The following is a 14,759-nucleotide window of genomic DNA, read 5'->3' on the forward strand; positions in this document are numbered from 1 at the left end:
TCGAGGCAAAAAAGAGCAGCCGCGCTGAGTGGGCGATGCGGTGTGTGTCTTTTGGCTACCAGCTTCACTTCACAATCATCAGATAAGAGTAAATGTACAAATTCAACTACAAATTTCCAGCCCGGCCCTGCTTTTACATGCAAATCGGTCGTTTATAGTCTAAATAAATCGGCGACCGATTTTGCTTCCTCTACGAAGAGCGATATGACGTATTTTACAGCCACTTCAGAAAGAATCGATGTTTGTTTGTTCGTTTTTCTTCCTGCTGATGCAAAGCAGGAGATGCTGAAAAGTGTTTTTTCCTGTTCATTATATGTGAAAAATGCAAGCAGTACGGTGCTGTTGCCCTTGAGTCTGTGAACTGCGGCAAGGAGAGGAGTGATTTCACGAAAAAGTTGCAAAAATGTAGCGCAAGAGTCGCGTCGGAGTTTTTTGCGGGCGGCGCGGGTGAGCCGGCCTTTGATGAGAGAGGAGAGACCAGGCCGCGCGCTCGCTCATTTCAATTTATTTAGTTGCTGTGGGTGTAATTCCAGCGAAAAGCAGTCCGCAAGTAGCAGTAGTAGTAGAAGAAGAAGAAGAAGGTCTGCCTGAGCGCTGCCTAAGCAGGGTTTTTGTTTTGATCAAAAAGGGACATAAAAATAGCGAGGAGCAGGGGGGTGGGCAATAAACAGGACCAGCATTCAGGTCCCTGACATGTTTATAGCCTGGAAGCAGGCGGTAGCAGAAGCACTAAAGTTTACCTTGACAGCCGACCATCTCGCATGAATTACTGCACACCGCCAATTTGATTTACATAATTCAGGCTGCGCCGCAAAAAAACCAAACAAAATAGCTTTCAGCTCTCTCTAAATTTTATTTTCTGCCCGTCGAGATGCGTGTCCGAAAGGAGGCGAATTTTCGGCGGCCGCAAAAAAATGGAGTCGTGCAGTACACAGACCGACGACTTCTTGTTTTGCTGCTTCTGTTTTCCCTGCCCAGAGAGTGTGTGTGTGTGTTGTTGATAAAATTATACTGAATGGTCATGCAGCATGTTCAGGGCTACTGAATTCCAACCAAACAGACAGACTTTTCTTTTGCTCTCGCGCGCGGCCAACAGAAGCAACCAACATCGGCCTCTCTCAGCAGAGATATATATTTATGTGGCTGGCCAGGCAAAAGAAATCAACATGCATATTATTGCTGCCGTGCTGCTGCCGTTTAATTTATGAAACCTCCTTTAATGCATCAGCAGGAATCAAGATAAAGCATCGCATAAATACTTTCAGCTAGCTGTGACTCTTCCCTCTCGCTCTCCTCTGTGCGCTTTCGCAAATATGGGCATGGCGACCGGAATTATCATAAAATTGCGTGCATATATTTTCCTTCAATTGCCTGATATGAAGATTAAGAGCAGTCATAATCTTACCCTTTATTTAATGTGTTTACAGATTTAAATCAAAGTAAAGAGAGTGCAGTTGTTTCTGTAAAAACTGTTTTTACAATTTTGTTATCATATATACTGAGTTACTTAATTTTCATGCATTCAATTGTAGAAAGCCTGGGAAAGTTGCATCATTATAATAATTTAAATTTTCAATGTCTGTGGTAGCATATAATTATATAAGCTGTTTAAAAAATTAAAGATTATTTTTTTAAATTGTGCAGAAGTAAAACTTTAAATGTTGTAGACAAAGTAGATATTCATATGAAAACGACCCTCACATTATTTCCTTTGGCTCGTCAAACGTGTTATAAAAAACATATTTTATAATTAGTTGAAACAGAAGTTGTAGTAAGAGAAAAGTGTTTCCACTAACCAATTCCACTGTGCTAAATCGGGTGTGATTTGGTGCGTCGGGTTTGTGAGTGTGTGTGTGTGTGTGCTCTTCGTTCGCCCAGCCCTTTCAGTGTTTATTAATATTTTGGGCAGAGCGATTTCAATGAGCGAGACGCAGATAATAAAACAAACAAATGTCTTGTGCTGCCCGAGTGAGAGCCGTACTCACTATGGCAGGCGCCCCACAGCGTCTGATCAACCTCATCAAGCCATAGCGCGGAGGTCGCAGTGTGTGTGTGTGTGAGAGAGAGAGAGAGATATTTGACAAGGAATCGTCATTTTGAGAAGCACACATCAATCTCGGGAAACTCACGCGAGAACATCTGATGCGAGACGTTGATAAATCAAAAAGGCAAAGTGATTAATTAGAACAAGCGCGGTGCCGAATCAAATTCTGGAACGACCCTTTTGGCTCTATTCTCATACTTGGCTTCATTCTACCGAAGCAGAAAGACGACCACGACTGCGGTAGAGGTAAGTGAATGCATTGTTTTGAAATTGCTCCCTCTTTTATAACGTGCTGATTGTGAAACCTATCAGTCTTTTCCTTTGGAAGTGCGCGATAATTGCAAGCAACGGGATTTTTAACCTCGATCTGCAGGGCATTCATAATTTGCGATTAGTTTAAACAAAATAAAGCAAATTTGTAGTTTAAATTTCACGTTGACTACATTCAAAAATTTTGTAATAATGTAATCTTGTCTAGTCTGTTAAGTAATATGGAGCAATGACATATTAGACTGTCAGAGTAAAATTATAGTTCATCAACCAATATGTAATATTATTCCAAGTATTTTCATTCGACTCTCAATAGTACTGAGAAAACGCTCCACTTAACAAATGAGTGTTATTTATGGAGTAATTAATCGAATGGATGGGTAGATCAGATCATTTCTACATTATAAGTAAGTACATTTTAAACTTCGCGACACTTTAAGTCGACCAGCTGATAATGCAATAAATTTAATACTATTTGCAACTGAATTCATCACTGCGGTTCATGTAAATGAAGGGCTGACAAGAGAGATTCTGACCATTAATATGGAAGCGCCAGTGGCGCACATCATTTATCACAATCGCTGTCAGAACTCATTGAGAGGAAAATAAATAAATAAAAGCAATGAAAAGAGATTATAACGCGTGCTGACGACGCGTTTCAAAAGTAGAGTGCAAGCTGCTGTGTTCTCTGCTGCTTTTTGTGAAATCCATTATTTACTTTTAATAGGATCACAGCTTGTCGAGTTGCAGTGTATGTAACCAAGGTATTAGTGTCTTTCTTTAGAAATGGAAAACAACTTTGTTTCAATATTTAAATAAACTTTCGTGGTGTATGGACTGAGAAATATACATACTATTTTCACTCTTTATTACTATATAATATTATTTGTTTTAAATGATATAAAATGAGTAAGAATCATACAATATTTAGCTCGGTTTGAGCCATACTTAAAATCACCCTAAACCAGTCAAATCGTTTTTGGCGGATTGATTGAATTGAAACGAGGATATCAGTTCCATTTTTACTTGATTTTTATCCATATTAAAGAGTTTTGATTGATTTTATCGCAATTTGAAGACCTATTTGGCAATTTTTATTTCTTCGTCAAATTCATCAAACTCCAGTGCCTAAATTTTAAATAATCTCAAATCTTCATCTATTATTCCAAATAGTTGCAATGGAATGTCAAGAAATTAATTTAAATCATCGGAGTAATATTAAGAACTAATGAAATTTGAAGAGTACTATATTAACAAATATAATATTGCTATAGTTGTTTCACTGTTTGTTCAATGAATGAGAAGGAGGATTGATGTGGGTGATTTATAAAAATTAGTTGATTTCAAGGTTACGTTTATGTTTAATGTTCTTAAAGTCAACATTTCCCAAAATTAACATGATTAGAATCTGACATCTCTTCCTCTAAAGTGATTTAGTACAGGATAAAGAATATCCCAGCTCTTCAAGAAATAATACAAAATGACTAATTTTAAAGGTATGTGACTCTCTCTCCCCCACTTCGTGCTCATGTGCGCCCTGTGCTCGTGTGTTGTGACTTCTCACCCCCATTTAAGATGGTGCTGAAAACCTCCAGAAGATGTTTCCCCCAAATCTCCTCTCTCAAAATGTACTTAAATTGACAACATTTATTAACTGACTAATTTTGTCCTCAATTCATCGATATTACAATTTACAATAAACTCTGACAATAAAGGCAAACCCAATTTCACCCTTATTAGTAATGCACAGCAATAAATATGATTCAAATAAAACTCTACTTCGCGACGCACTTTACGGCCAGCCGTTTTGGCTGGTCTCTGTTCACTCAGTCCACTCAGTCAATCTTATAAACCAAGTTAAATATCAGTAGTAGAGTGTTTTACTTCATCTGACTACCGCTCCTACATTTGCGCACATGAGCTGAAAGTGGGAGAGAGAGAGAGAGAGTCAGAGCCTCCACAGGTAAAAATGTGATTTTAAAGACACCAAATATGGACTTAAATCATTGAATTATTTAAAACCATCTGAATCGTCTATAAACAGATTGTATTTTGCTAAAGGCATTAAAAAATCGATACTTTCGAAAATAAACGTAAACTTAACAGCACAAATGTATAGTGTCATGTTTTTAACGGAGCCATTATTAAAGCTCTCAAATGATTATTATCAAATTCTGATTTATTGAAAACAGTGTTTTCCCAAAATATTTGGTTGCATTAATAAGAAAATCCAAGTTAAAAGCAAAACATAACAGTTTGACCCACAAAATGTAAAATCGATTTAAATACGATAAGTGAACAAAACACAATACGGAATATTATATCTTATCTTAACCGAATATTGTTCCAGACAATCAATTACATCATCAGACATATATATTTCATAACAATCGAAATTGTCTTTTTGCGCCTCATTGCACCATTGAATTCAAATCCGACCTCGTTTTTTTATGTCAATTTCAAGCCGAAACGCGTCCTTGTTTTCATATTAAGCCGTTGGGTCAGAGGCTCCAGCAGACTCCCAGATCATTTCAATTATCTCGAGAGACGATTGCTTTGCATAATTTCGAGTCGGCGGAGACGCAGGCGAGGGAAAAAACGAATGCGTGGTTATCTAAACGAAATCACAACTTTTGTCATCAGATGCTGGGAAAGGGCGCGCGCTGTGGCAATAATATAACGCGCGGCGGTCGCTCGAATTCGTCTGATTTATGTGAGTGTCACGATCCCGCTGAGCAATGATCGCGAAGCAACGAAGAAGAGTAATGTCCACCCATCAGGTGGGTCAATATCAGCCCCGAGATTTGATAAAAATGAAATATTAGATCCATCAGTTTGACTGATGCCAACACCGCATGCTGCATGTCTCGGCTAAACCCGAGCTCCGGCTGGCTCTTCTCGCGAGTTATTAAGACCTATAGGCGCACACATCAACTCCAAAATTCTATCCATCTCCTTCTCAATGGGCAAGTGAACGATTGGGCAAAAAGCACCTGGCCGCGCCGCGCGATCGTGCATCCTCTCCTGCAATAATGGCCACATCCATTCACAAAAATATGTATGTACGCGCTCGTTCGGCGCACAGATTGATTGATTGATGGATCGGGCCCTCTATTGATTTGCTTGTTTTTGCGCCAAGTCGGGTTTTTATCCTTCAATGAACCGAACGTAGGCCTTAATCTCCTCTGCTGCGGGAATTCTTAAAAGCATCTTCGCATGAGTTATGCTAATGGCAAGTATACACAGCATATGCGGCTCTTTCATTCGCTAGGTCAGTCACAATGAGGGATTAAATATTCACATTTCGAAGGACGTTCCTTTCCTCAAATTGGGCAGAACGTGTTTCAAAACATTCACCATGCAAAAATATTTCATGCCAAAAACAAATGGAAAAATATTATTATCCAGAATTGTGGTAGTAAGTGTATTCATGTGTTTTCTCACACAGGTTAAAAACACTCGTATTTTAAAATATTAAATTACAGAAAAACAACAGAAACAATTTACAATAACTATAATGAAGCCAAATATCTCGGACACTTGAAATATTATTTTTAATATAGCTCATTTTTTATAGATACCGCCGAAACAAATTCTTGGAAATCTTAGTATATCCTCTCTAGTAAAACAGTTTTAGGACTCTATTAAAACATATTAGGGTGTTTCCAGGAGAAATTTTGATATGATCTTCAATTTTTAAATTCGTACATGTTTACATTTGAACGATGTCTGAGTGCTTGACAGGCTCTGTATTAGTTCGATCTGCAAAATTTGTATATCGTTAGAACAGCCGAGTCGAGAGATTTCAGAATATGTGCAATTTCAACCTTTGGAATCTAACAGGGTGCTCAGGAAACGCCCTCATGTGCCCAAAATCTCTTCTCCGAGTACCCATAAGGTGAGCTTAGGGTCAAATCAGGGTTTCGTATTCTGAAAGCTCACGACTTGGCTGTTCCAAAAGTTAAATGACATCATTTTCAATCTCGATCATGGTCTTTTTTATGAAACGAATGTAAATGTATTCATGAACAGTTGCGCGCTAAGGAAAGAATTTCAGCTTCCTCGGTCTTGATTTTTAGTTTGAATTTTGCTATGAATTCCTCATTAAATGTCAATAGAGGAATTCGTCATAGAGAAAAGAGGAAACTTGCATGAGCGGATGGCGGACGACTCATGGGAACCGGAGCTATGCCTTATGAATTAATATGCAGAAATATGCGAGCAAGCGAACCGTTGCCTTCCGAGAAGACCTACGAGCAAATGTGAAACTGAAAAATCCCGAAACGCGCTTTCCTTGTTTCAGTTTTGGCGGCTGATCATTATTCCGTGCGATCAATCGTGCCGACGACGACGGTCGTAAAATTGCGCGCGCGCTTCAATAAGTCATAAAATAATGGGACATCATAATCGGCAGTCGCTGCAATTGTCATTTAAATTGTCACTCTGATGAAAAAAGATTTATTCTGTGCGTAAACTGCCACTGTGTTACAACAATGATCGCCGATTCAATTTATGTGTCCAGTTTCCGCTTTTAATTGAGCTTTGCGTAACAATAATGCAATCGAAAAGGCACCGCCTTGTTTTGGCACAACGATCACGCTGAGTTTTATTTCAAATTGTGTGGTGTTCGTTTGCGGGATGTGCACGAAATGTCTAATCGTTAATCAGCATCCATCCCGAGGCAAACGGTCCGCCGCCCGAGAGATTTTCCTTCCGACAGAGCGAGTTTCGTACATTTCCCATGCGTTTTTATTTCACCTAATGCTCTCGCAGCTAGATGCTTTATTTGCAGAAGTTCAGGTATAAATTGAATATAAATATGATAATTATACCAAAACAATTTTTCAGCCAGAGGAAAAATGACGTCTGCCCGGCCATAAAGAGGCCCCCGAAACTTTTTTATATCGATAGTGCTGGGCCCTTAACAAGGAGTAAATCTCCATCTTTATGTTTATGAGATTCAGGAATGCACCTTTCCACGAACAGTAGCTGACCATCGTTAAATTTGATCGCTGTTTAAATAGCCGCGCGATATGCATAGAGCATGAAAAGCACATAAGCATTAAATTTTATGGGATTTTGCGATCAAAAATTGCCTTGAATTCTTCTAATTTGCCGAGCATCTGGCCGCTGCGAAATTCTAAGCACGCCGAAAAGGCTGCCGGGCGCATTCTTTGAAATCAAATATCCTGCTGATTATATCAGGGGCAGATCATTACCAATACTATAAAATGTAAATCTTATGCCGCGCGCGGTGTGCGCGCGGTGCTCGCTTGCTGAGGTCATTACTTTTTGGCGACTTTTTAGGCGGCCCACCAAAACGGAGAGAACAATGCTAGCTCGCGATCAAATTATCCGGCACAAACACACACACACACCGCACACAAACACACACTGTGTACATACACTTGTCTAATTGTCTAACAGAGTGCTTACAGCTATAAATCCGCATTGTCTTCCCGCATTTGGTAACATTATTGTCTCGCGGAATAAAGTTATGAAGTTCGATCACACTTTTCAATGGTAATAACACTCGCACACGGCTGCAGGATAGAAATGGAATCGAATTGTGTTCGAATGTGTTACAAGGGGTTATAAACACGCGCCTATCCCTCATTCCTTTCTCGAAAAGTGTCAACCTGAGTCAGGGGATTCCGAATTTTCACTGCCGTGCGCCTTTTTCATTCAGATCGGCACGCTCGCCGGAATATCAATTAGCGCCGCTCGCGCGCGTATATCGGCAGCTAGTGGAATATAATAAGTAATTGTGTAGAAATTCACCCATTGTTCGTTTGGCGGCCTGACGTCATTTCGATGTCGCGTGGCCGACGCACCTGAAATAAAAGAATTAAGGTGGACGTGAGATGAGCCGCCACCACCACTGCTACTGCTGCTGCTGCTGGACGCGTCAAAATTGCCTCTGGCCGCCCAACAGCTCAGGTTCAAGGAAAGAGGAATAATAAAAAACGCACGAGAGAGTCGTGCATTATGCATTATTTTTATATTTCCCCCGATTAGCTTTTCTCCGTGCGGCGCAGATCGGAATATAAACGAGGTAGCCGCGCGCTAAACGAAAAAGACAATATTCCCCTTCGAAATAAAACGAAACTGGCGGCGTGCACGCTTTAATTAAGTGCTCTTATGCAAGCCGAGCAGGAAAAGAATGAAAAGAAGCTGGAATAAAAAGCGTTTGACACACTCGAGCCGCGCGCAGCGTCATAAATAATGCGAGAAAGACACCTGCGCCTGAATGGAGTGGAAATGTATATTTCTCCTGCGCGCACTGCAGCATCGAGGCGTAATTAATGGGAGAATTTTTCAAAATGCGACTGAATTAATGAGCACGGGCTTTCAACAATGAGACCAGAATTTGATTTAATTAATAGCGGTTGCGATTTTTACCGCGACTTCTCACCGCACTCACTCTCGAGCTGCGCGTTTTTAATTTTTAAAATTTATGCCGCATACAGATTAATTAACCTGTTGTTCTGCGCATTAAAGACTCCTGGGGGCGGTGTTACTGTACTGTCCCGGCCATTACTATGACTTCTTAATGATTAAATTAATATCATTGTGCAGTTATATAAGCATTTAATTCGAATTGAATTAATTTGAGCGATACAAAATTGTTATGTTAAAGGGAAAAGGATGAAACCAAGCCTCTTATAAGGTCGGGAGGAAAATCTTGTTTCATTAGTAAACGCTGGCAACTGAAGAGAGAGGAAACATTACCTTTGTTTAAATCATTCAATTTTCTGTCTTAAAGCAATACACATGCAAACCTATTTTTTACAGGATATAGAAATTGAAATTCTTCGCTTAGAAGGATTTCAGGTTAACATAGGCAGGAAACTTATAGACTCATCGACATGCATATAAGCTATCCTGGTTGTTGTCGTAGAGTTGGAATAGAGACTGAGGATAGTAAAGATGATGATAAAACATTTTTCAAATAGACACTCATTGAAAAATCACGGGAAAATCGTAATAAATTAACGTATTGTCAGGTGTTGATTTCAATGCCAACAAGTCTCTCAAAACAAACAAGCGATACTATAAAAACGAGCACTGTCCCTCGCGTAATTTTCAAACCAATAATGCATCAACATTTATGCCAATTTGAATTTGCTTTAACATGAAAATTCCTAGGATTTGACGTATTACTTTAGTACAAACCCACTTTAAAATTTTAGTTCAATACTCGAGTATAACGTATTGGTTCAGTTTGGTATTCGACGCTGTTTAAGCTCTGAAAACGGAAACTTATGTTGGTACAGCAGGTTAAGATGAGGAGGTATTTTCTGTGACTTCTCGGGAACTTTGTTGAATAAAATTACATTCTGGTCACTGGAATAACCAGCGGATTCAGTTTTCAGAGCGAGTTAACGCTTGAACGGCATCGAATATCGAACTGAAATGTAGCCAACTTGAAATAAAATTTAACAGTAGGTTTTTACAAAAGTAAAACGTCGAATCCGAAGAGTTTCCTTGTATAAGATTGATTAAATTATATTGGTTTAAATAAATTAAATTTAAGAGATTGCAAAATCAAGTTTCTCTTTTAAAAAAGGCGATGGTATCGGGGGCTCACAGAAATGTTTGGACAACTGTAAAAAATTATCAATAACGCAAAAGGAAGGATCCTGATAATGCAGGATACAATTGAAAACCCAATGCTAGAGCAGGGAATCTCTTGATCACGCCATATTTGCAATCTGAGTCTCCTCGTGTGTTGTTAGTGTTGACCAAACACGTGGATGAACTTGTTTTTGGGGATCAAAAGGAGAAGCGGTTAAACAAACATCGACGACAAAAAAAAACAGATTAATAGGCAGAGAACTAAAGGCTATATACATAATATTTTTAATGCGTAATGAATAGCAAGCGATAAATTTTTCTTAAAATGATCAATTTACATAAGGAAGAAATTCATGTATGTAAAAGGCCGTTTGCATGACCGGTCGTGTCGAAATTCGCAGCAAGCAAGACAAGCGTGCTGGTCAGCAGAAATTAAATTTTGCACCTTTGCAGCGCCGAACAAGAAGTGTCATTCGTTTCGCCGGCGCTGCGGTACAATCGGCACTTAAAACAGGCTGCAAAAAGAATTTATCCTTAGTGCCGTGAACCAAAACGGCCGTGGCACCCAATAAAATCGATGGTCCGCCCTTTGACCCGCACCAAAGCAAGAGCAAAAAGTAAGCGCGCACTTGTTGTCACTTGGCCGCGCCGCGCGAGTAAAAAGCAGTCGCGCGGCGCGCTTTATGAGCGGTAATTCAAAAGCGATAAAGCACACGCAGCGCTGCCAATGCGTTCCATTTGTCACGAGTGATTTCGAGAGATTAAGCCGGCGAAACACAATTAAAGCAGCAGCAGCAACAGCAAACGTACACACAGCACGGAATGAGCGAGCGGCCGCGCGGCGAATGGGGCGCCGGGGGGACGAGGCAAAAATGCTGCTGCCTCTCTCTCGGCCGGTGTGCAGTGATGTATTGCCGACGATGCGAGATAAGGGAAAGAGCAAAAGCTGCTGCTCTTTTCGCGGTGTCTTTGACTGTTTATCCATTTTAGCGAGAAAAAAACAACAATGTGCGACACAGGTTCCAACATTAAATATCAACACATACCGGTGGAAATATTTTCAATGTATCAGATATGCAGGCGGCCAATGATTTAGAGTTCCAGCCCGATAGCAATAATATGCAAATCGCCGACCAGGCATCCGGCCCAGCGCGCAAATAATAAAAAATGAATTTACAAGCACCGCTGCTGAGCTCCTTTTCTTGTATTTACAATATTCATTTGCCCGTTTTAATTCCCTCTCTTGGCGAGTGCAATCCCCGCGACTTTACGGGTGAATTAATCGACTCGCCATTTAATTAGCTATGCGCCAGGAAACGCATTTGCTTTTCGAAAATAAAATCTAGGCAACCATATCGCGGTTGAATATTAAGCAGGTCAAAGTTTGCTCACTTCGCAGCTGCTGGTGCAGAAACGAAACGCCCGCTGTCAAGATACCGTAACTTTTGCCAACTCTGAATTAACAAACGTGTGTCGCTTTTTCTTCCCAGAATAAATTTCTAAACTAATCGTTTTTAAAGAATCGCTTCCCGTCTGTTTCAAATCTGCACAAACCTAGTACTTTAAAAAAAAAACTCCACGAAGACTTGTAGTTTTTTCTAGTGATGATATAATAGGACTTCTTGTCCTCGTTGATTTAAAGTTGATATTTTATTTTACTCGACTTTTTTGGGTTCCAACCAGCACCCTGTTCATGAGAATATCCATTTTATTAGTAAAAACATTGTCACATTATGTTATAAAAATTTATCGATATTTTTTTAAAGAAGAGAATCTTACAAAAATATTTTCTGATTGAACCTTGAAAATATCAAAATCCTCATCTTTGTCGCTATTTATTTGTGATGAAATAGTAAGTGTTGAAATTTTTATTATTAATTAAATGTAAATAAATGCACCTTGATATCCATTTAACTGTTGCCTCAAAATGAGGCAATCAGGCAATCCAAGGGGGCTAGTTCAATTAGTTAAGTGTACAGATAAATTTCAAGAATGGCGGAAGAAAATTCATGCATGCGGTTCAATCACTCTCAACCACTTTTGGTCAGGATTTCATCGTCAGAGTTAGACTCAAAATTCTTAAATATTTTGAAATCCTTTGATGAATAATCAAAACTGATGGTCAAGCCTCGAGTATTTAGAGTGTGCATATCTCTTGAACGTGATTTCTAAAAAAATCAGATTAAATTTTTAGAGTCTAATAAAACGAGCAACAATTGGAAATAAAAAGAGGGTTATGCAAACGGTGCGGCATCGCGGAGGCAGAAGAATTAAAAAGTTATACGGCCAGCGCACGCTCAAGTTCGTTGGCTTTTGTGTCAGCGCAATTAATGACGATGCTGTTCATAAAATGCAAATGACCCTTTTAAAGAGTGCTCCATATCCGACACCACTGAGGAAAGGTTTCGGGACACATGCAATTGACCATCTGCGAGGTGTTCGGCGCCTCTCCTCGTGTGTGTGCGCGCGCGGCTGGAAAACGGCAACCTCAGTGTTTCACATGACCCTGCTGGGAACTGAATTTAAACACTTCCTGTTTCTTGGCCGCCTCCATTTCTTATTTACGATAATAAATTTACCTCACCTCGTAAATTAATGAAACATAAGAAATGCAGCAGCGTGTACATATATATAAAAAGAAGCGCACTGCTGCTGCTGCTGCTGCCGACGCGTGATGGCTTTCCTGGGATCCGTTTTAAAAAAGCGGGCCTTATGCCGAAGAGCTCATTAATGTGCAAACTGCCTTTTAATTATCGTTCGCGTTTTTCTACTTTTGATTCGATTAAATCTCGGTGGGGAGGCTACCGCTTTTGGAGTAATTCTTTCTGCTAGATTCTCATTGAGGATCGACAAAAATTGCGACTCGAGGATGCATAAAAATATTTTTATTTGAAGCAGAGAATTAATGCAACCATGAAATCTCGTTTATAGCTCAAATAAAAAATAATATGTCATTCATTGTTCAACTGTAAACTAATTTGCATAGAAAATAGCCGCGTCTTTGTGATATTTTAATTTTAATTGAAACATGCAAAAAAATTTAAATACGAACTATGGAACACAGATAAATGACGTGATGGCAAAATACGGAATAGAATAGGTTAATTAAGTGTTTGCGTCTTTCAAATAATTACTTAAATGGCTTAATGTCTTTGTTTAGCATTCAAGGAAAGCGGCGGTTTGAGCAGTAAACCCGTAGTGAGCCAAAGGAGCTGAACAAAAATGAAAAATAAAAGTGTAGGAGAATTCCACGGTGCGGCGCCGTTTATTCTTTTCATCTTTTTCTTCTTATCCCTTAGTGCAAGCGCTGGATAATTAAGGTTTGGTGTACGGCTTGTTTAATGAAATTAGAGAGAAAGTGCATCTCTCGTCGTCGACGACGACGACATTTTACTACATGTACACGGGACATGGCTGGCTCTCTGCTCGAACATTTAAGTAATGAGCGAATAAAGGTCGGCGCTTGTTCGAGCCGCCAAAGCCGGGCTCTTTCAATCGAATCTGCCGCTGCTCTTAAATCGACGTCGCCGCAGAGGAAAACGCACTGTGCGTGTTTTTCGCCAACGAAAAAGCGTTTTAAAAAGGTGCTGACGGGAAAATCACACACGGGCTTTAATTTTTTTGCCTCTCTCCTTTCCCCCTTTCAAGCAGATTCTTTACAGCCGTGCAAAAACAGTTTCAGAATGAAAACGCAAAATGCTTAGAATCTCGCCAACATTGTGATTTGTCGCGTTGACTTTTTGTCTAATTAACTTCAATCAATTTGAGGATTAAAAAAGCAAGCAACACATTTGTACGAAAAATATTTCGTAATCATCTTCTTAAAAAAAGTGAATATTTCGAAGGTAATGCTTGGGAAAACTTTCCAAATGCGAATCCCTTTGTAATTAAATTAAGCAAAGCGGCATAGCGGCACTTCCAATTTTTCAGCCTTTTTTGTCCACGGAGTTGCTCGCTCGAATGAGAAACGCCTTAAGCAAAACTTATTGAAATAATTAAGCCCCATCTTGAGCACCTGCAGTCAGTGCACCGGATGTGTTTTGCAAGTGACTCAGCGCATTCAAAAATGAAGCAGCGCGAGAAAGGCTGCGCTTCCCGCAAAACCCTTCTCCTCTTTCTAGCGCACCTACTAATAACTATAAGGCACAGAAGCTTAACCTTTGCGGGGCCATCAGATAATTTTTACACCTTCGGCGCACCCTATTCGCATTCCATGACGATTTAGGTCAAAACCGAAAATGTGTCATCAACGGATTGAAATCGGTTTCACTTTTAGTCTGGCTTAGAATAAATATCCTACTTCATAATGGGGCAAAAAGGATTTATTTCCATTGCTAAATTTTAAAAGGGTGCATAGAATGCAAAATAATTTATTCTGACGGCAATGGTCGTTTAGCACCCATGATTCACCGAATTCACAGAACTGGACTTTAAAAGTGGCTAATGGACGCCCGCAATTTCGAAAAACGGAATACTCTTGCTGCTTAATAACGGGGCTTCTTCGCTCGATTTCGAAACTTCAACACTTGTCGACTTTTACAATGAGTCTCAGCCAAGCTCGCGCGTTTTTGTGCAACTGCAGCGCGACGCGGCGGTCGTTCTTCTCCTCCTGAGCATTCCTCGGGCCTTTTCAGCTCATTAGCATATTCATTGCCTCCGTGCACGTACGTTCGCGTATGTGTGTGTGCGTCTGTGCTTCTATATCATTTATTTGTATTCACTTATACACGGTATGTATAGCGTGAGCATTTGTATTTATGGTCGCGCACCAGCAAGGAATAATATTGCACTCTCGCGCCGCAGCCGACAGAGCAGATTGAGAAATCCCATCCGCGTGCTCATCGTACGTCCTCCTCTCATTATGCAG

At 39.9% G+C, this 14,759-nt stretch overlaps 1 protein-coding gene across 1 annotated transcript in view; it reads left to right on the forward strand.

Moving 5' to 3' along the window:
* The first annotated feature begins 2,070 nt into the window (after positions 1–2,070).
* LOC135940611 (transcription factor SOX-7-like) overlaps positions 2,071–14,759 on the forward strand; it is a 75,201-nt gene continuing 62,512 nt past the window's right edge. Inside the window, exon 1 of the mRNA XM_065485701.1 lies at positions 2,071–2,290. The gene's annotated coding sequence lies outside the window, so the exon portion shown is untranslated. The remainder of the gene's footprint in view (positions 2,291–14,759) is intronic.

Source organism: Cloeon dipterum, chromosome 1, assembly GCF_949628265.1.
Source record: "Cloeon dipterum chromosome 1, ieCloDipt1.1, whole genome shotgun sequence".
Lineage (NCBI taxonomy): Eukaryota > Metazoa > Arthropoda > Insecta > Ephemeroptera > Baetidae > Cloeon > Cloeon dipterum.